Source organism: Notamacropus eugenii, chromosome 2 (assembly GCF_028372415.1).
Source record: "Notamacropus eugenii isolate mMacEug1 chromosome 2, mMacEug1.pri_v2, whole genome shotgun sequence".
Taxonomy (NCBI): domain Eukaryota; kingdom Metazoa; phylum Chordata; class Mammalia; order Diprotodontia; family Macropodidae; genus Notamacropus; species Notamacropus eugenii.
In genome coordinates, this window is record NC_092873.1 from 474,436,811 (window position 1) to 474,452,094 (window position 15,284).

Below are 15,284 nucleotides of genomic sequence, written 5' to 3' on the forward strand. Positions count from 1 at the left end.
GTGTGTGTGTAGACAATCTCTATAAGCTCTCTAAGCTTAGAAAGCAGAAGAAATAGAGGACAACAGTTAGTTGGTATGGAAGGATTAAGCGATGGTTTTTAGAGGATGAGGGAGATGTGAACATAGACAGTAGGGCAGGAGTCAGTAGACATATAAATATCCCTGGGGCTGGGGCCAACCAGCCAGATGGTGTGCTCCTCTCTCACCCAGGTCCCACAAAGTTTCCCCACTGACCTTTTCGACTTTTGTGGGCTGAGAAGTTTGGAAACTGCCACAGCCTAGAACAGAATTGAAGGATTAAGGCATTGGAGGTCTCATTGAGGACAAAGAGCAGAGTTTGATAAAGGAATGCAGAGAGAGACAGAGATGGGGGGGCGGGGTTATGAAAAGGCAATAGATTATAGTCTTATAAAAGGATTTCAGAATTCATGAATATAGAGGTGGTGAACTTGTGAATGATGGAAATATTGAGATCATCTTTGCACATGGCTGAGGTGGGATGGAGGAGTAGGTCATATAGGAAATGAGTAGGTTGAAAAACTGAGTGGTTAGTGGAAAAGGAAAAGATTTAGGATGAAGGAAAGTTTGTTGCCAATAGAACAGAAGACATAAAAATGTAAGGAGTAGGTGGTGTTTGGTTGGAACTTGAGAGTGGGAGAGTTGAGAGGAGTAGGAATAAGGAATTTGGTGGTGGGGGATGGGGAATGGGGTTTGGATGATAATCTATATTGGCTCAGAACCAATGGAAAGTATCCGTATGACCAGGTGGGAGTATGTTCATCACTGAGTGGAAGGCACTACTCCTCTTCTGAGAGGAGGCTGGAGATGGAGACAGAGATACACAAATGCACCTTGAGATAAAAGGCACATGATGAGATGATCAGATGGGAGGTCCCCTTTTCACTTCTCTTCCCTCCAAAGGCTAGAGATGAATCAGGAAACAGAATATCATCAGGCAATTCAAGTCCCACTCCCCACTAACTTTCTTCTTCCTCTACCCTCAAGGGACAGGCTGAGCAGAAGACGGAAGGCCTGAGGTCAAAGGAAAGGTTGCTCTTCTTTGCCCAGGAGATTCCCCACTTCACACCTGGGAAATCAGACTGAAAACAGGGGGTGGAAGATATCTTGTGCTGACACTTGCCGGAGGTCCCTTACAGGGCAGCCTTTCCTCCAGAAACAGCTGTAGCAGGAGATGGAAGGCAGAGTAAATTTTCACTTTTCTTCCCACCTGAAACTGGAAATCAGGTGGGCAAAGCTGCAAGTAGAAGTCTCCAGGAGCAGGGGGAAGTCGCTTTGGAGCAGATGGAAGTTGACAGACCTGGCCTCTTGCCACTTTCCCTCGGGGCACATGCATAGCAGGAGACGTAAAACCCAAAGTAATAGGAAGCGTCTAACATGTACTACGTGCTTAACAAATGCCTATTGTTCATTCGACCAATTCCTCTCTTTTATTTTTAACAAAAAATAATTTACCTTCACTTCTGTCTTTTGTAAAGGTCTTTAAAAAAGAGAGACAGTCTAACAAAGTTAGCTGGTTCCCTGAGTATTATCTCACTACATAGCTCTTCCTTTGCTTCCTCACTGGAATAATTTGTGTTTGTGTCAACAGAATTTCATCCTTTAAAGTATTCTATTCCTCTTGGAAAGGAATTCTTTTATAAAATCCTACCATTTGTATGAATTCTTTGAAATCCACTCTCCCAGAGTTGAATGTATATGTCATATTATACCTATTTTTCTTCTTCAACATATAGTGAATTCTCAGATGGATTGGACACTTTGCAAGGTTCTTATTGTCACATCTAGACTCTCAAATACACCCTTTAGGGTTAGGAGATGGAGTCTCGGAACAAACGCTGTATCAGCAATACAGCCAGGACTATATCTGAAAGGCCTTTTCATTACAAATTTAGCCCTAAGTAGAAAATGAATCCCTTGCCAGTTGGAGATGGTACCAAGTGCTACCACAGGATGCCAGACACCAAGGGAAAGGACATGCAGTCATGCACACTTTCCCCAGCTGCTTCTGTGGAAATCAGTATAGCAGGGAAAAGACACAGAGGCAGACACATAATTGAGATTTCTCCTCAGAGAACCAGATAATTGAGCCGTGCTTTTTCAAAAGTCTAGAGATTTACCTAGGTCAGACTCTAGTTTTGCTAATTATCCAACCTATATAAAGAAGTAAAAGAAAGCAAACCTGCTTAAATCTACCAGTAAACTGTAATGATCCTCCTCCCTAGATATTCTGAGAAGCACCAATACCTTTTAATACAGGTTCCTTTTAAATAATGCATACATTATCCAGTTTCCTATCATTGCCATATTCCACTTATTAATTACATCTAAACAATTGTTAGTGATAGCTGTGACAGACTGAATTTATCTGTTTACACTAAAATCCCTAGTTTACATTATTAATTCTATTTTTTACCCTTGAGCATGGCATCTTCACTCACATACTTTATGACTGCTTTTCTCCTTCAATATGATCTTCAATATGAAAATTCCCCTATATGAAATGTTCTATGTCATACTGATTAACTCTTGGTGGTATCTGGCTTAATAGACATGAGAGTCAGACACAACTGAAACTACTCAACAGTAACAACAACACAGAGATGCTCGTTACCCAAAGCCTGTTGACCACTCAGTTCTTTTTCCAAGGTCATCAACTCTATGATGGCTAACCTCTGGTCTCGTTTTCATCTTGATCCTTTGGTGAATCAATTAACATTATACTTTCTTCTCTTGACTCCCTTACCCTCTTATCATAACTATCACTGATCTTCCCCTGCCAAGCCTCAATCTGAGACCAAACCATTCACTATCTTCATTCCTGTACATGTTCTATTGAACAAAGCTGGAGAAAATAATGAAATGGTACCTTTTGGATCCACCACAAATTTATGTTACATAACCTCAATTGGGCTATCACTGTTGTGAGGAAATTCTTTCATACATCCCTAATTAACTCACTACCTTGTTCATCATAGTACTTCCAACCCTTTTCATTTCTACTCAAACTTCCCAGTTTCCCCTCTCTCTATCCTCTCAGATAAGGACCTTCCTTCATATTTTAATGAAAAAAAAATGGGTTCATTAACAGAGCTTCCTCTTCTCCCCTCCTCATCTCACTTCACACAGATGCCTCTAGCCACTACCTCCTCCTTCACCCTTATCTCACATGATGAGGCAACTCTTCTCCTTGCCAAGGCAAACCCCTCTGTATGTATAAGTGATTTCATTCAATCCCATTTTCTAAAAGACTGTTTCTCCTTTTATCCTTACACTCTCATTTGTCTTCAATCTCTCCCTGTCTATTGGCTATTTCTTTAATGCCTACAAACATGCCCATGTCTCCCCTATCCTCAAAAAATCCTCACTTGATCCATCCATCTGCACTAGCCATTTATTATCCCTTATTTCTCCTTCTTTTTGTGGTTAAACTCCTAGAGAAGGCTATTTACAATAGATGCTTCCACTTCATTTCCTTTCATTCTTTTCTTAACTCTCTACAGTCTGGTTTTCAATGTCACCATTCAACCAAAACTGCTCTCTCCAATGTTACTAATGATTTCTTAATTGACAGATGCAGTTGGCCATTCCTCAGTCCTCATCCTCTAGACCTCTCTGAAGCCTTTGCCCCTGTCAATCACCCTCTTCTCTCTAGGTTTTCATGACACTACTCCTACTTCTCTTCATACCTATCTGACAAACTCCTAAAGTCTTCTTTCCTGGATGTTCATCTAATACCCACTACTGTTATTGTCCCACAGGGTTCTTGTCCTGGACCCTCTTCTCCCTCCCTACAATTTCACTTAATGATCTCATCAGCTCCCATGGATTTAATTACCAATTATGTGTTGATAATTCTCAAAAATTCTTCTCTACCCTTAAGCTTTCTGCTGACCTCAGAACTCACATTTCTAATGTCCTATTGGAACTGCAAACTAGATATCTCCCATAGATATAAATTCACATGTCCAAAACTGAATTAATTATCTTTTCCCTTCAGACACTTTCCTCTTCCTCACTTCCTCATTACCATCAAGGGAACCACCATTCTTCTAGATCCCCAGGTTCTCAACCTAGGTATTATCCTCAATTTTTCACTCTTTCTCCCACACATTCCTAATTGCAATCTATTGACAAGTCCTGTCAATTTTACCTGTGTAACATCTCTCCTATACAGCCTTTTTCTCTTTTCCCCGTTCTGACATTGCTTCCACCCTTATGCATACCTGCATTACCTCTCTTGCTTGGACTACAGTAATAGCCAAATGGTTGGTTTCCCTGCCACAAGTCTCTCCCCACTCCAGTTCATTTTCTATTCAGCTATCAAAATGATCTTGCTAAAGCACAGGTCTGACTATGTCACCTCTCTATTCAATCAATGTCAGTACCTCCCTAAGCCTTCCTCTATTTGGCATTCAAAACACTCCATAAATTGCCCCCTTTTCCAGTCTTCTTAAACCTTACACCCTCTCCCTCTTGTACTCTGATATCCAGTCTTATTGGCCTCTTTTTTGTTTCTTGGACAAGACATCCATCTCCCAAGTCTGGGCACTTTCACTGACTGAATGAATGATCTTCCTCATCTGAATCCCCCGACTTCTTTCAAGTTCCAGCTAAAATCCTACTTTTATCACGCTGCCTTTCCAAATTCCCCTTAATTCTAGTGTCTTCCCTCTATTATTTCCAATTTATCCCACATACAGTTTATTTGTGCATAGTTGTTTGCACATTCCCATCAGACTGTGACCTCCTCAAGAACAAGGACTATCTCTTACCTTTCTTTATATCCCCAGCACTTAGCATGGTACCTGGCACTTAGTAAGCAATTGATAAATGCTAATTAACTATCCATAGTAATATTGGGTCATTCTACAGTTATCTTTTCTTTGCATAGTTACTGTTGCTGCCTCTCTCATATCCTTGAGAGATCATGCTTGCAATAGCATATTTTTAAGACCAAGCTCACAAGGTTGTATCAAATACCAGTGAGGGACATTCTGTTACATCCTTTGACCTAAACCAGCTTCTGTTTAGACCTTAAGTGTCCCAGTCCTTAGCTATTTAAACTCCATTGGCCCCAAAATTGCAAACTGATGTTCTTCTAGAGCAAATAATAACAGATAATAATAGATTCTCATTTTTATCCTTTCTTCTAATTCGTTATTTTGTTTTTACCCAAGTTCTAACTAGTTGATGGTTTGACTATGCACAGACACCTGATTCAGAGCTGACTTTTCATAGCAATTTTTATTACCTACCTTTACATATTTTCCTCTAAGGACAGAATAAAGAAAATAGATGGTATTGCTTTCATTATGCAACACAAGGTAGCAAGAATAATTTCATGGAATATTTGGTCATCTTTCCTTTCAGGCCACATAATGACTATATGCAAAAAGACCCCTATGATAACAGATGTCATTGAGGGTCAGTATCTCTTGCTGAGTATAAAGAAGAACAACATTTCTACTAGAAATCTGTAAAACAAATCTACTTATACTCTGATTTGGTTACTACAATGAGGTGAACAGAGGAGAAGTCATTGAAAATACGTTTAAAAATGTCTCTGGATTAAGATATAAAAGAATCTAAAGGTTACTCAGAAGCCTCACTTCTGTGTCTCATTAATAGATTCTGCATGAAGAAAATCAGAAGGCAAAAGCAGTAAATGAACAAAATTAAATTGACCCTATCTTAACACAGTAACTGGCTAGTGCTAGAGAAGTCTGTTCCAAACAGCTGTCTGGGAATACACAGACTGTCAACTGGTCTGGTGTAGGTTAAAATCAGTAACAAATAAGAAGAAAACATAACAATAAGAAGACACTATTTTGAAATTACAGGAGCTCCATCTACATAGTGGAAGTATAACATTTTAACTCAATACCTCAATATTCATGTGCCATATGAAGTATAAATGGTATTTTTAAAGATTTAGTCAAGAAGAGTAAGTACACAAAGCATAAATTCTAGAAACAACATATTCTTGAAAGCATTAAGGAACTTAACTCGTTGTATGTCTAAGAAAGGAGAGTACCAAAAGAATGGAGAAAATATGTAAAAGATATGAGAGACAGAAAGCAGCTGTCACTGCCCCATAGTCCTACTTTCTTTTCACTGCAAAATCTTCATCCGAATGATCTATGAATAGAACAAGGATAACCTTTAAAATATTATGAAGGTGCAGACAGACTTTCACAGACGACTTTCTTCAGCAGATAGTATCTTCACAGGCTCATAATTGCCCGTAAGGTAGAAGCAGTGTTGTCACACGCAAACAGAAATGGCTTCTAGCAGGCTGCATGTTGAATTATTGTTGTTTAACAGTTATTTCAGTCACGTCTGACTCTTTCATGACCCCTCTTTGGAGTTTTCTTAATAAAGATACTGGAGTAGTTTGCCATTTACGTCTCCAGCTCATTCTACAGATAAGGCAAACAGGGTTAAGTGACTTGCACAGGATCACAAAGCCAGTAAGTGTCTGAGGCCAGATTCATACACAGGAAAATAAGTCTTCCTGACTCGAGGCTTGGTATGCTATCACTGTGCCATGGAGCTGTCAACATACTCAATTAAAAAAAAAAATACCACAAATCAATATTATCCATATGGCTTTGTAATTCCATTTATTTTGTTAAACATTTACCAATTACATTTTAATCTGGGATTATACTTGCACTGGGGAGTTTCACAGAAGCAGTCTGCAGGCCACAAACTTGACACCTCTGATCTAGAATATACATACCTATGGATTACAAAAATAAAAGCTTTTGACTTAGCAAAATAAAACAAACCATTAAGACTTTCCTTTAATGAGATGTCTTGCCATGCAGATGTTAACATCATACAAAATTACCTTGCATTGTGGTTTAGTGGTGGAATTCTTGCCTGCTATGTTGGAGGCCCAAGTTTGATTCTTTGGCCAATGTGACAATTAACTTTGCCCAGAAGGTAAAACTCAGGGAAATAAATAGAAGTAACAAAAAAGCAGATTTGGTCTTAATTTGAGGGAAAATTTGCTATCTAAGAGTGAAATGTTATTAACTATTTACCACATGCAAGAAACTGTATTAAGCACTAGTGGTACAGAAAAAGGCAAAAACAACAGAGAGAGAGACAGAGACAGAGAGAGAGACAGAGAGAGAACAGAGGAGAGAGAGAGGGAAAAAGAGAGAAAAAAGGAAGGGTGAAGGGAGGGAGGTGTAAAAGCAAGGACCTCAACATACACAAAGGGCCTGCTATCACGGGTTCTTTGATCTGCTTTTCTAAGAGGAAAGGCAACTTCTGAGGGGGTCAATAATCACTTTGATCAAGCACGTGTATATTCACTTAGTTCAGGGGGAAAAGTCAGCACCATGAATTTCAGAGAAAATACAGGGAAATCAAAATCAACAGAGAGAGCTTCCAGCTGTCTGACAGTAACCAATCACAAATCAACAGAAAGATAACTGTCTGATCATACATACACAGTTCCCAGAGAGAGAAGCACCAATATCTGGGTTTTCAAAGCTGGGGAGGCGCTGCTTAGCCACTTCTCAGAGTCTCATCTGGCATACAAACCTTCTTCCAAAAACAAAGCCCCAAAGTAAAACCTCATCTCAGAGTATTTATGTATTTTTCAAGAGCCAAAGGACATCACAATCCTTGAGAACCAGTGCCTCGTTAACAAAAGGTGAGGGCCTTCCTCTAAATCTTCCCAGGCCCATTAATGGGTGGGGAAGATCTTCTTTAATTGCATTATTCAATCAGAGGCACTTGATTATACTAAAACAAAAAAGGCATTATCAATATTAGAGGAAGGAAGGAAGGAAGGAAGGAAGGAAGGAAGGAAGGAAGGAAGGAAGGAAGGAAGGAAGGAAGGAAGGAAGGAAGGAAGTTGAAATCTTTTCTAGTGAATATATAAGCCACCAAAAAGTAAAATAAGGTAAGAATTAAGGACAAAGGAAATTAGACTCATTTAACTAGTCAAAATTAGAGTATCTTATTTGACTTTTTTCTTTTTCCTCACCTCAAAAAAAAAAATCACCAAGTCATGTAAAATCTATTTCTACAATACTCCTCACATCTCTCCTTTCTTTTATACTCTCAATGCCATCTGAGTCTAGGTTCTCATTGCTTTTCATCTGGACTATTTTGGTGAGCAGAGTTGAACACTTATTAAACATGGAATAGTGAAAAGAATATTGGACTCAAAGCTAGGAGAGATCTCTGACAACTACTATCTATGGACTTAATCTGAGACTCAGTTTTCCCACCTGTAAATTCAATATCTATATTACCTACCTCACAGGAAAGCAATAACAATCAAATACATTACTGGATTAAAGTACTTGATAAACCTTAATAAATGTTAGCTAATATTATTCAGCACCTATTATGCTCAATGCCCAGGATATCAGTCTTTTAACTAGTTTCCCATCTCTAATCTTGGGTTCCCTCTAATGAATACTTCTCACTGTTTTCAAATTCATTGCCCTTTCTCACTTCCTATCATATCCTGTCCCCTCTACTGCTAATGTCTTCCCTCTGAGATTACTTTCCACCTATTCCATACATATCTTGTATGTACATAGTTGTCTACGTCTTTGCCTCCTCCAAGAGAATACAAATCCCTTGAGGATGGGGACTATTGCTTTTGTCTTTCTTAGTATCGCCACTTCATACTGTTCCTTGTTGACTAACTGTTCATTAGACATAAAACTTTTCAGATCAAAAATACTACTCAAAATCTCCCAATAACACCCTCAATCACACTACAGCAGAAAATCTTTAGAGCTGTGAGTTAGAAAGTCCAAACTGGAATTCAGACTCAAAATTACTGACTTTATGAACTTAAGTAAGTACCCCCTCACAACCCCAGTTACTGATCTTTAAGATAAGAAGGTTGGACTGTATTTTCCTAAGATTTTTTCCAGCATTTAATTCCTATGATTACATGATTACTTAAGAGTAAGAACTATATCTCTGAACCACATCTCCCCATACCCACCAAAGTTCAATGTGATAGTAGTCACTTAATAAAACTTGTTGAATAAAGTTACTGGATGTAATAAATGTTCTGCATCAGACTCAGTAAAAGAATTAATATTTTTCATAAAAATGATCTCTACCTGATTATTAAACCATTAGAGTTGGACTACATAATCTCTGAAGTATCTTTTGATCTTAAGTCTAGGAATATTACTATAAAATTTTTATTCTGTCTATAACCAATAAAGAGAAATTTAATAAGTATATTTCTTTTCCACCACTAGATGGTACATGGTTGCTTTAATCATTTCATTACTGAATCTTAATAGTTTATAAACTTAGCTTCTTTTTTATTTCAAGTCCAATTCATTTCTAACTTCCAAAAATGTTTTGATCCTGGAGGGTGAGAAAATGCTATGATTATTTACATCAAACAAGGTACAAAATGTACTTATCAGAAGTGTTTACCATATGCAAAACAAACAAACAAACAAAACTCCCACATTCTACAAAGTACAAATGAAAGAGAAATTCCCATAGATGTTAAGAAGTTTCTGATGCTCAGCTTTGTCAATGACAACATACTAATTACATGAAACCCTTTCATACTACAGCTAGTACTGATATGACCCTTAAAGGTTTGCAAAGTGATTTACTATATCTTATCTGATTCTCACAACAACCCTGTAAGAGTAGGTACTAATATTATTCATATTTTTCAGATGTGGAAACTGAGGTTGAAAATGGTTCGATAACTTGCTTATCTGAAGCAAGTGTCTGAATGGATTTGAATTTAGGTCTTCCTTACTCCAATCACAGTATTTTCCTCCCTACCCTTACCTAGCTGCCTCAATGTTTCTTCAAGTGATTAACCTAACAGTCTTGCCAGTAAAAAACAAATTGATTTAGGATGCCTATTGTTCAGACTATAGAATAGACATGGGAATTCTGGCTAAAATGGCTGCCTGAAAAGAATTGACAATCTTGCACCAACACACTGTATTGATAATTCATTTTTGTTAATTGTTAATGTAATTTTGCTTCTTAATGGGAAGATCTTTCCTATTCATTAATAAGCCCATGTGACCTGCTTAAGTCACACGGAAGCCTGAGTCTCATGAGTCTGAGTCACATGGAACAGAGAGGGGTGGAACAGGAAGGGTGGAACAGAAAGAGCTAGAGCAGAGCTGAAAGGAAGTTAGAGCAGTCAGAGCTGGATAAGGCAGCTGGCTAGCGTGACTGAGAGAGCTTGTCTGTGATTTTGTTTAAGGGAGCTGGTTTGCGAAAAGCCTAACACAGGAAAGGCTTGGGGATGGTGCTGTCCTCTGCATTGTTATTGTGTATGGATTTCTGTTACTACTATGGATTTGACTTTCTGGTGTCTGAATAAAAGTTTTCGTTCTGTCTTCCATGTGGAGAGTCTGTGGTATTTCACGATTCAGAATTGCACAGGCATATTCATGGTCATGGTAGGCACTGTGAATATCACGTTGGCACTACACAAACTTACTCCAGAAAAAAAATAAAAACAACGAAAGTCCAAATGATGATCAAAGAATCCAATGAGAAACTAAAGTAGATCACTTCACCCATCTTGGAATTGTACAAAAAGTCAACCAGAAGCCTATAGCAAAAGTAAGGCAAATAAGAATGAAGTCAATGAGCACTTCTAATCTGAGAAATCTAGAGCCTACAACAATCTGTATCCAAAAGCTGTAAAAGTAAAGGGTTTCCTTGAGAAAGCCTCAAGTTGATCAAAAATTCAAGTGAGACACTCTATGCCTAGCAAATCCCAGGTCCAAAATACTTTGTCTTGAAATATCAGAGAAGAGCCCAAAGATCCAGTGCTCCGAACCTCAAAGATGCAAGGGAATCTAAAAACCTACCAGTGATCATAATCTAGGCACACTCCACAAATTAGAAGTCTAAAAAGAAACCAAGATGACCTTTATCAAGATCAAACAGACCACACCACACCACCCAAAAGTGAAGCAGTAAGGCAGGACCTGACCCTGGCACAAAACCCCAGTTCAGGAACTAAGGCTGAAGAAGACGCCATTCACTCTAAAGATTAATTCTAGATTCTCAGACAATCCAAAAATCAAACCTAGGAGAGGATCCACAAAAACAGACTCAAGGAAAAAAACTGATTATCCACAATGGCTCATGAATATCTAAAAAAATGAAGCAAGAAACCAAAAAGAAGAAATTCTTTCTTGAAGAAAGAGTTGGAAAGAGAATAAATAGCTTAAAAGAGAAAGTGATTTAATCCAGGAAATTGATTCCCTGAAAATTAGAATAGACCAAACAGAAGTCACTGACTCCATGAAACAAGGAATATTAGAATAAAATTAAACAATGGAAAAAATGAAAAAAAAAGTTAAAGTATCTGTAATCAAAAAACAATTGCCCAGGAAAATAATGCAAGGAGTAATAATCTGCTAATCACCATAAACCATAATATTAAGAAGGCCTATAGACAATATCTCAAGAAATCATGAATGAAAACTTTGCAAATCTACTAGAACCAGAAGACAAAGAAAATTTAGAAAGAATCTAATAGTAATCTCCTTTAAGAAACCCCTAAAGGAAAAGTCCTAGAAACGTAATAGCCAAAAGCCAAAGCTCCCATGTCAAAGAAAAATACTGTTAAAAAAAGCCAAAAATAAAAAGTTCACCACAGTTAAGATCACAAGACCTGGTAGTTCCAATATTTTCTTTGGCATATAGAGACAGGGTATGGCAGCAAAATGGAACTATTAGATGTTGAGTAAAAAAAAGGAATCAGGATAAAACAGTCAGTCTCATTTCTCTGTTTTTATTTTCTCACTGAAATGTCTAGCCCTTTTTGAAAATTGTTTTAATCTGTGTAGAAGGCATGTGTAAATTGCCATTTCTGGGATGCTTCCAAAGTTATTGCCATGTATAATGGGTAGTTGTGTTCATCCTTCGTTGCCAAAGAAGACCATGCCATCAGAGAAATGATGACATAACTTGCACTTGACTTCTCTTCCAGAGCCATCTGGATCCAGGGACCAGATATTCATCAGGATGACTGGAGATGACCCAGGATACAAATGGGTACATAGGATGGCTAGCCACATGGTAGCACCTCTCTCACAGGGCATACTGGCACTTGCTTTAATCCAAACTGGCCTCAAACTGGCAGGGCTAGGTGCTCAGAAATGAACCACCACCACATAGTTTAGTCAATATTTTTCTCTCAGGATCCCACGAGTAAACTTTATGGAAGAATATACTCCTATTACACACTTTATCTTTCAAGCCCCCAACAATAAGCTTCTATTTATACAAAACCAGACATTCACAATGACACTTTTTTATCTTAAATATAGAAATAAGATGAAAGATATATGGCTAACATATTTAAATTCAGTACAAGAATAATAAGTACAACACAATCCACATATAAGCTTAGGTCCCATTCTCCTACCAACACACTCTGTATCGATAGAAAAATGCACACTTTTTAGAAACCTGTCATGGAGGAAAACTCGTGCTTGGAGACTCTGGAATTAAACTTGCGTATCTTCTTTCTGACTCAGGAATTGTCCATAAAAGTTCTTTATTAACATAATTTCTATGATGACAGATGCTTCCAATGCTAAGGTTAAGCTGATTAACAATATTTTTAACTAACTTCTCACTAAATATGCTATCTCAGCCAAGCCAGCTGATCCACTGGGTGACTTTTCTGAATCTCTGCTCTTAAATTATTCCACTGACTTACTCCTTAACATCAACTACCTCCATCACATCCAGCTTTAAGCTTAACTCATACAGTAATGAAATCTGTCCTTTCACTTTTTGGGGTTCAGATTCTGAGGCAAAATGGTTATTAAAGCATGATGGCAAAGTCTAGAGAGTCACAGACAGAGCCAAGAAGGGACAGAGAATTGCAATTCTGAGTAAGAAATCCTGGCTCCAACACTTCCTAGCCATATGAATTTGGGCAGGTCACCTAACCTCTCTTAGATCAGTCTTCTCATGGATAAATAAAATGGGGGGGGGGGGAGGGAAGGGGAAGATAATATTTGCACTCCATAACAATGATATGTTTCAAATGAACAGCACCTCCCAACTCCCATTCATCCTGGCTGTGCAGTCTCCAGAGGGCAAAGCTTAGTACTTCCCCCATTCTAAGAGTAACTTGAGAGTCTGAGATATCTACTACTGCAGCCTTACTTACATGGTAACTGCTATTCTTTGTTGTTGTTACAATCTCCACTCATTCTACCTTTCCATGATCTCTGAAGCCATCAGCTTTTCTCTCACTTAACTTCTTTGCTTCCCATTCTTGACCCTACCATTCAACTATACACTATTCTCAACTTTTGGTTCTCTTTTGGATTTCCTTGTTGCACTGTCCTTTAGCTGGCAATGCTCTGTTAAATCTTTGCTTACTTTTACCATTCACTTTCATCATTCCTACTTAGGAATGTTGAATTTTTCTGGAGGAAATTGGATTTATTCCAAATTTATGGGATCTAATCTCAACTGACCCTAATTGTTACTCTAAAATCCTTTTATTTTTTCCTTTATTGATTCCTATGCTTCCCACAGGAGCTATTTCAAAGCTCCAACAATCTCCTTTCATCCCTTCCCTTTCAGCAGAGAACCTTGCTTCTTACTTTACCAAGAAAAGAAGACATCCATGGCCTCTTGCTGGTACTTAAATCAATTTGTATCCTTGCAGATCTTCCTGCCCCAAGTCTCTCCCCTATGCAATCTCTTCTCCATATAACTGCCAAGTGCAGGTCTGACTACATCACTTCCCTCTTCCAAAAGGTCTAATGACTTCTTTTGTTCCTGGGTAAGATACAAACTCCTCTGTTTGGCTGGTAAAGCTCCTCACATTCTTGCTCCAGGCTACTTTTCCAGATTTATTTCACATTATTTCCCTTCACCCCATGGTACATTCCAGTCAAACTGACCTGCTTACTATTCCTCAGACAGGAAACTACATCCATCCCCAAGCAAATTTTTTACAAGTTATCCCCATACTTCTTCACTTTTCCCTATAAAAACCCTAGTTCTCTTCACAGGTCATTTCCAGGGCCATGTCCTATAAGAAGTCATTCTGAATTATCCCAGTTTTTTGTGCTACTCTCCGAATTTTTCCACACGTATCTTAAATTACATGGTACTTACCTGGCATGAAAGGCATTTGGAATAATGAATACAGGCTGGTCTTCAAGGCAAAGAAAGCCTGATTTCAGTTCCTATCTCTAATACAAATTGACCAGATGACCCTAGGAAAGTCACCTAACATCTCATTGCTACTCTAGGAAACTTCCTAAAGATTACGTTGCAGAGAACGTACACTGCTACGGAAAGCCTCTCGCTGGGGGCTCTCTGCATCAATGAAATCTTAGAGTCGGTCCGTACCCCTCATCTTCACTGCTCCAGCAAACACAGACTCTGGGACAGCTATCCTAGCCAAAACAGGCGTTGATAGATCAGATCCACGGGCGCGGCTTCACTGTCCTTCAGGGTCCCAGAGATATCCCGAAGGGTCTGAGTACGATTTTTCACAAGTCCTAACTGCTGGGCTTCACTTCATTGACTATCAGTTTAGATCAATTAGTCAGTCAAATTTAATTAGTTTTTAGAAAAGGTTATTTTACTAAGTAAAATATTTGGTACAAAAAAAAGTCCATAACCCTCTCCCACCAGTCAGTCTATTGATAAACATGTATTAAGTGCCTGCTAATGCCAGGTACTATGCTCCTTAAAGAGTTTAGGGGAAAGTGGGCTTAACCCCATCAGGTTTAGAGAGTATATTTCGTGATAAAGGGATAACTAACAACTTCTAGAATTCCTTTTACTGGAGTCTTCAAGATGTTTTTGTTTTTGCTTTAGATTTGGTACAGATTTTCTACTGCACTTGTAGAGCCTTGACTCTGACCTTTCCTTTTCTCATTCTATCTAGTCTGTCCTCAGCTCTTGATGTAAATATTAAAGGGAGTCTGCTCTCCTGAGAATGTTGCTAGGACTAAGACACTTGAAAAATCCAAATCCAAAGTAAATCCGGAACTTTATGTAACCTCAACTGGGCCCTCACCCATGCATGTCATTACTTTTACTTCTCTAAAATCATGAGATCCTCCACTCCAATCAACACAGAGTAGAGTAAAAAGGATACCAAGGCCAAGGCTTCACATGAAATGTCTTTCCACTTTATCCAGTATATAGTGGATTTCAAAGAAATCTAGATTGATCTTGTTCTGCACTTACTCTAAATAAAGATAATAATTGATTATTTCAACAAAGGA

At 38.3% G+C, this 15,284-nt stretch overlaps 1 protein-coding gene across 7 annotated transcripts in view; it reads right to left on the reverse strand.

Moving 5' to 3' along the window:
• Positions 1-15,284, reverse strand: part of DNM3 (dynamin 3) — a 626,037-nt gene that overhangs the window by 466,023 nt on the left and 144,730 nt on the right. The gene's annotated exons all lie outside the window — the stretch shown is intronic.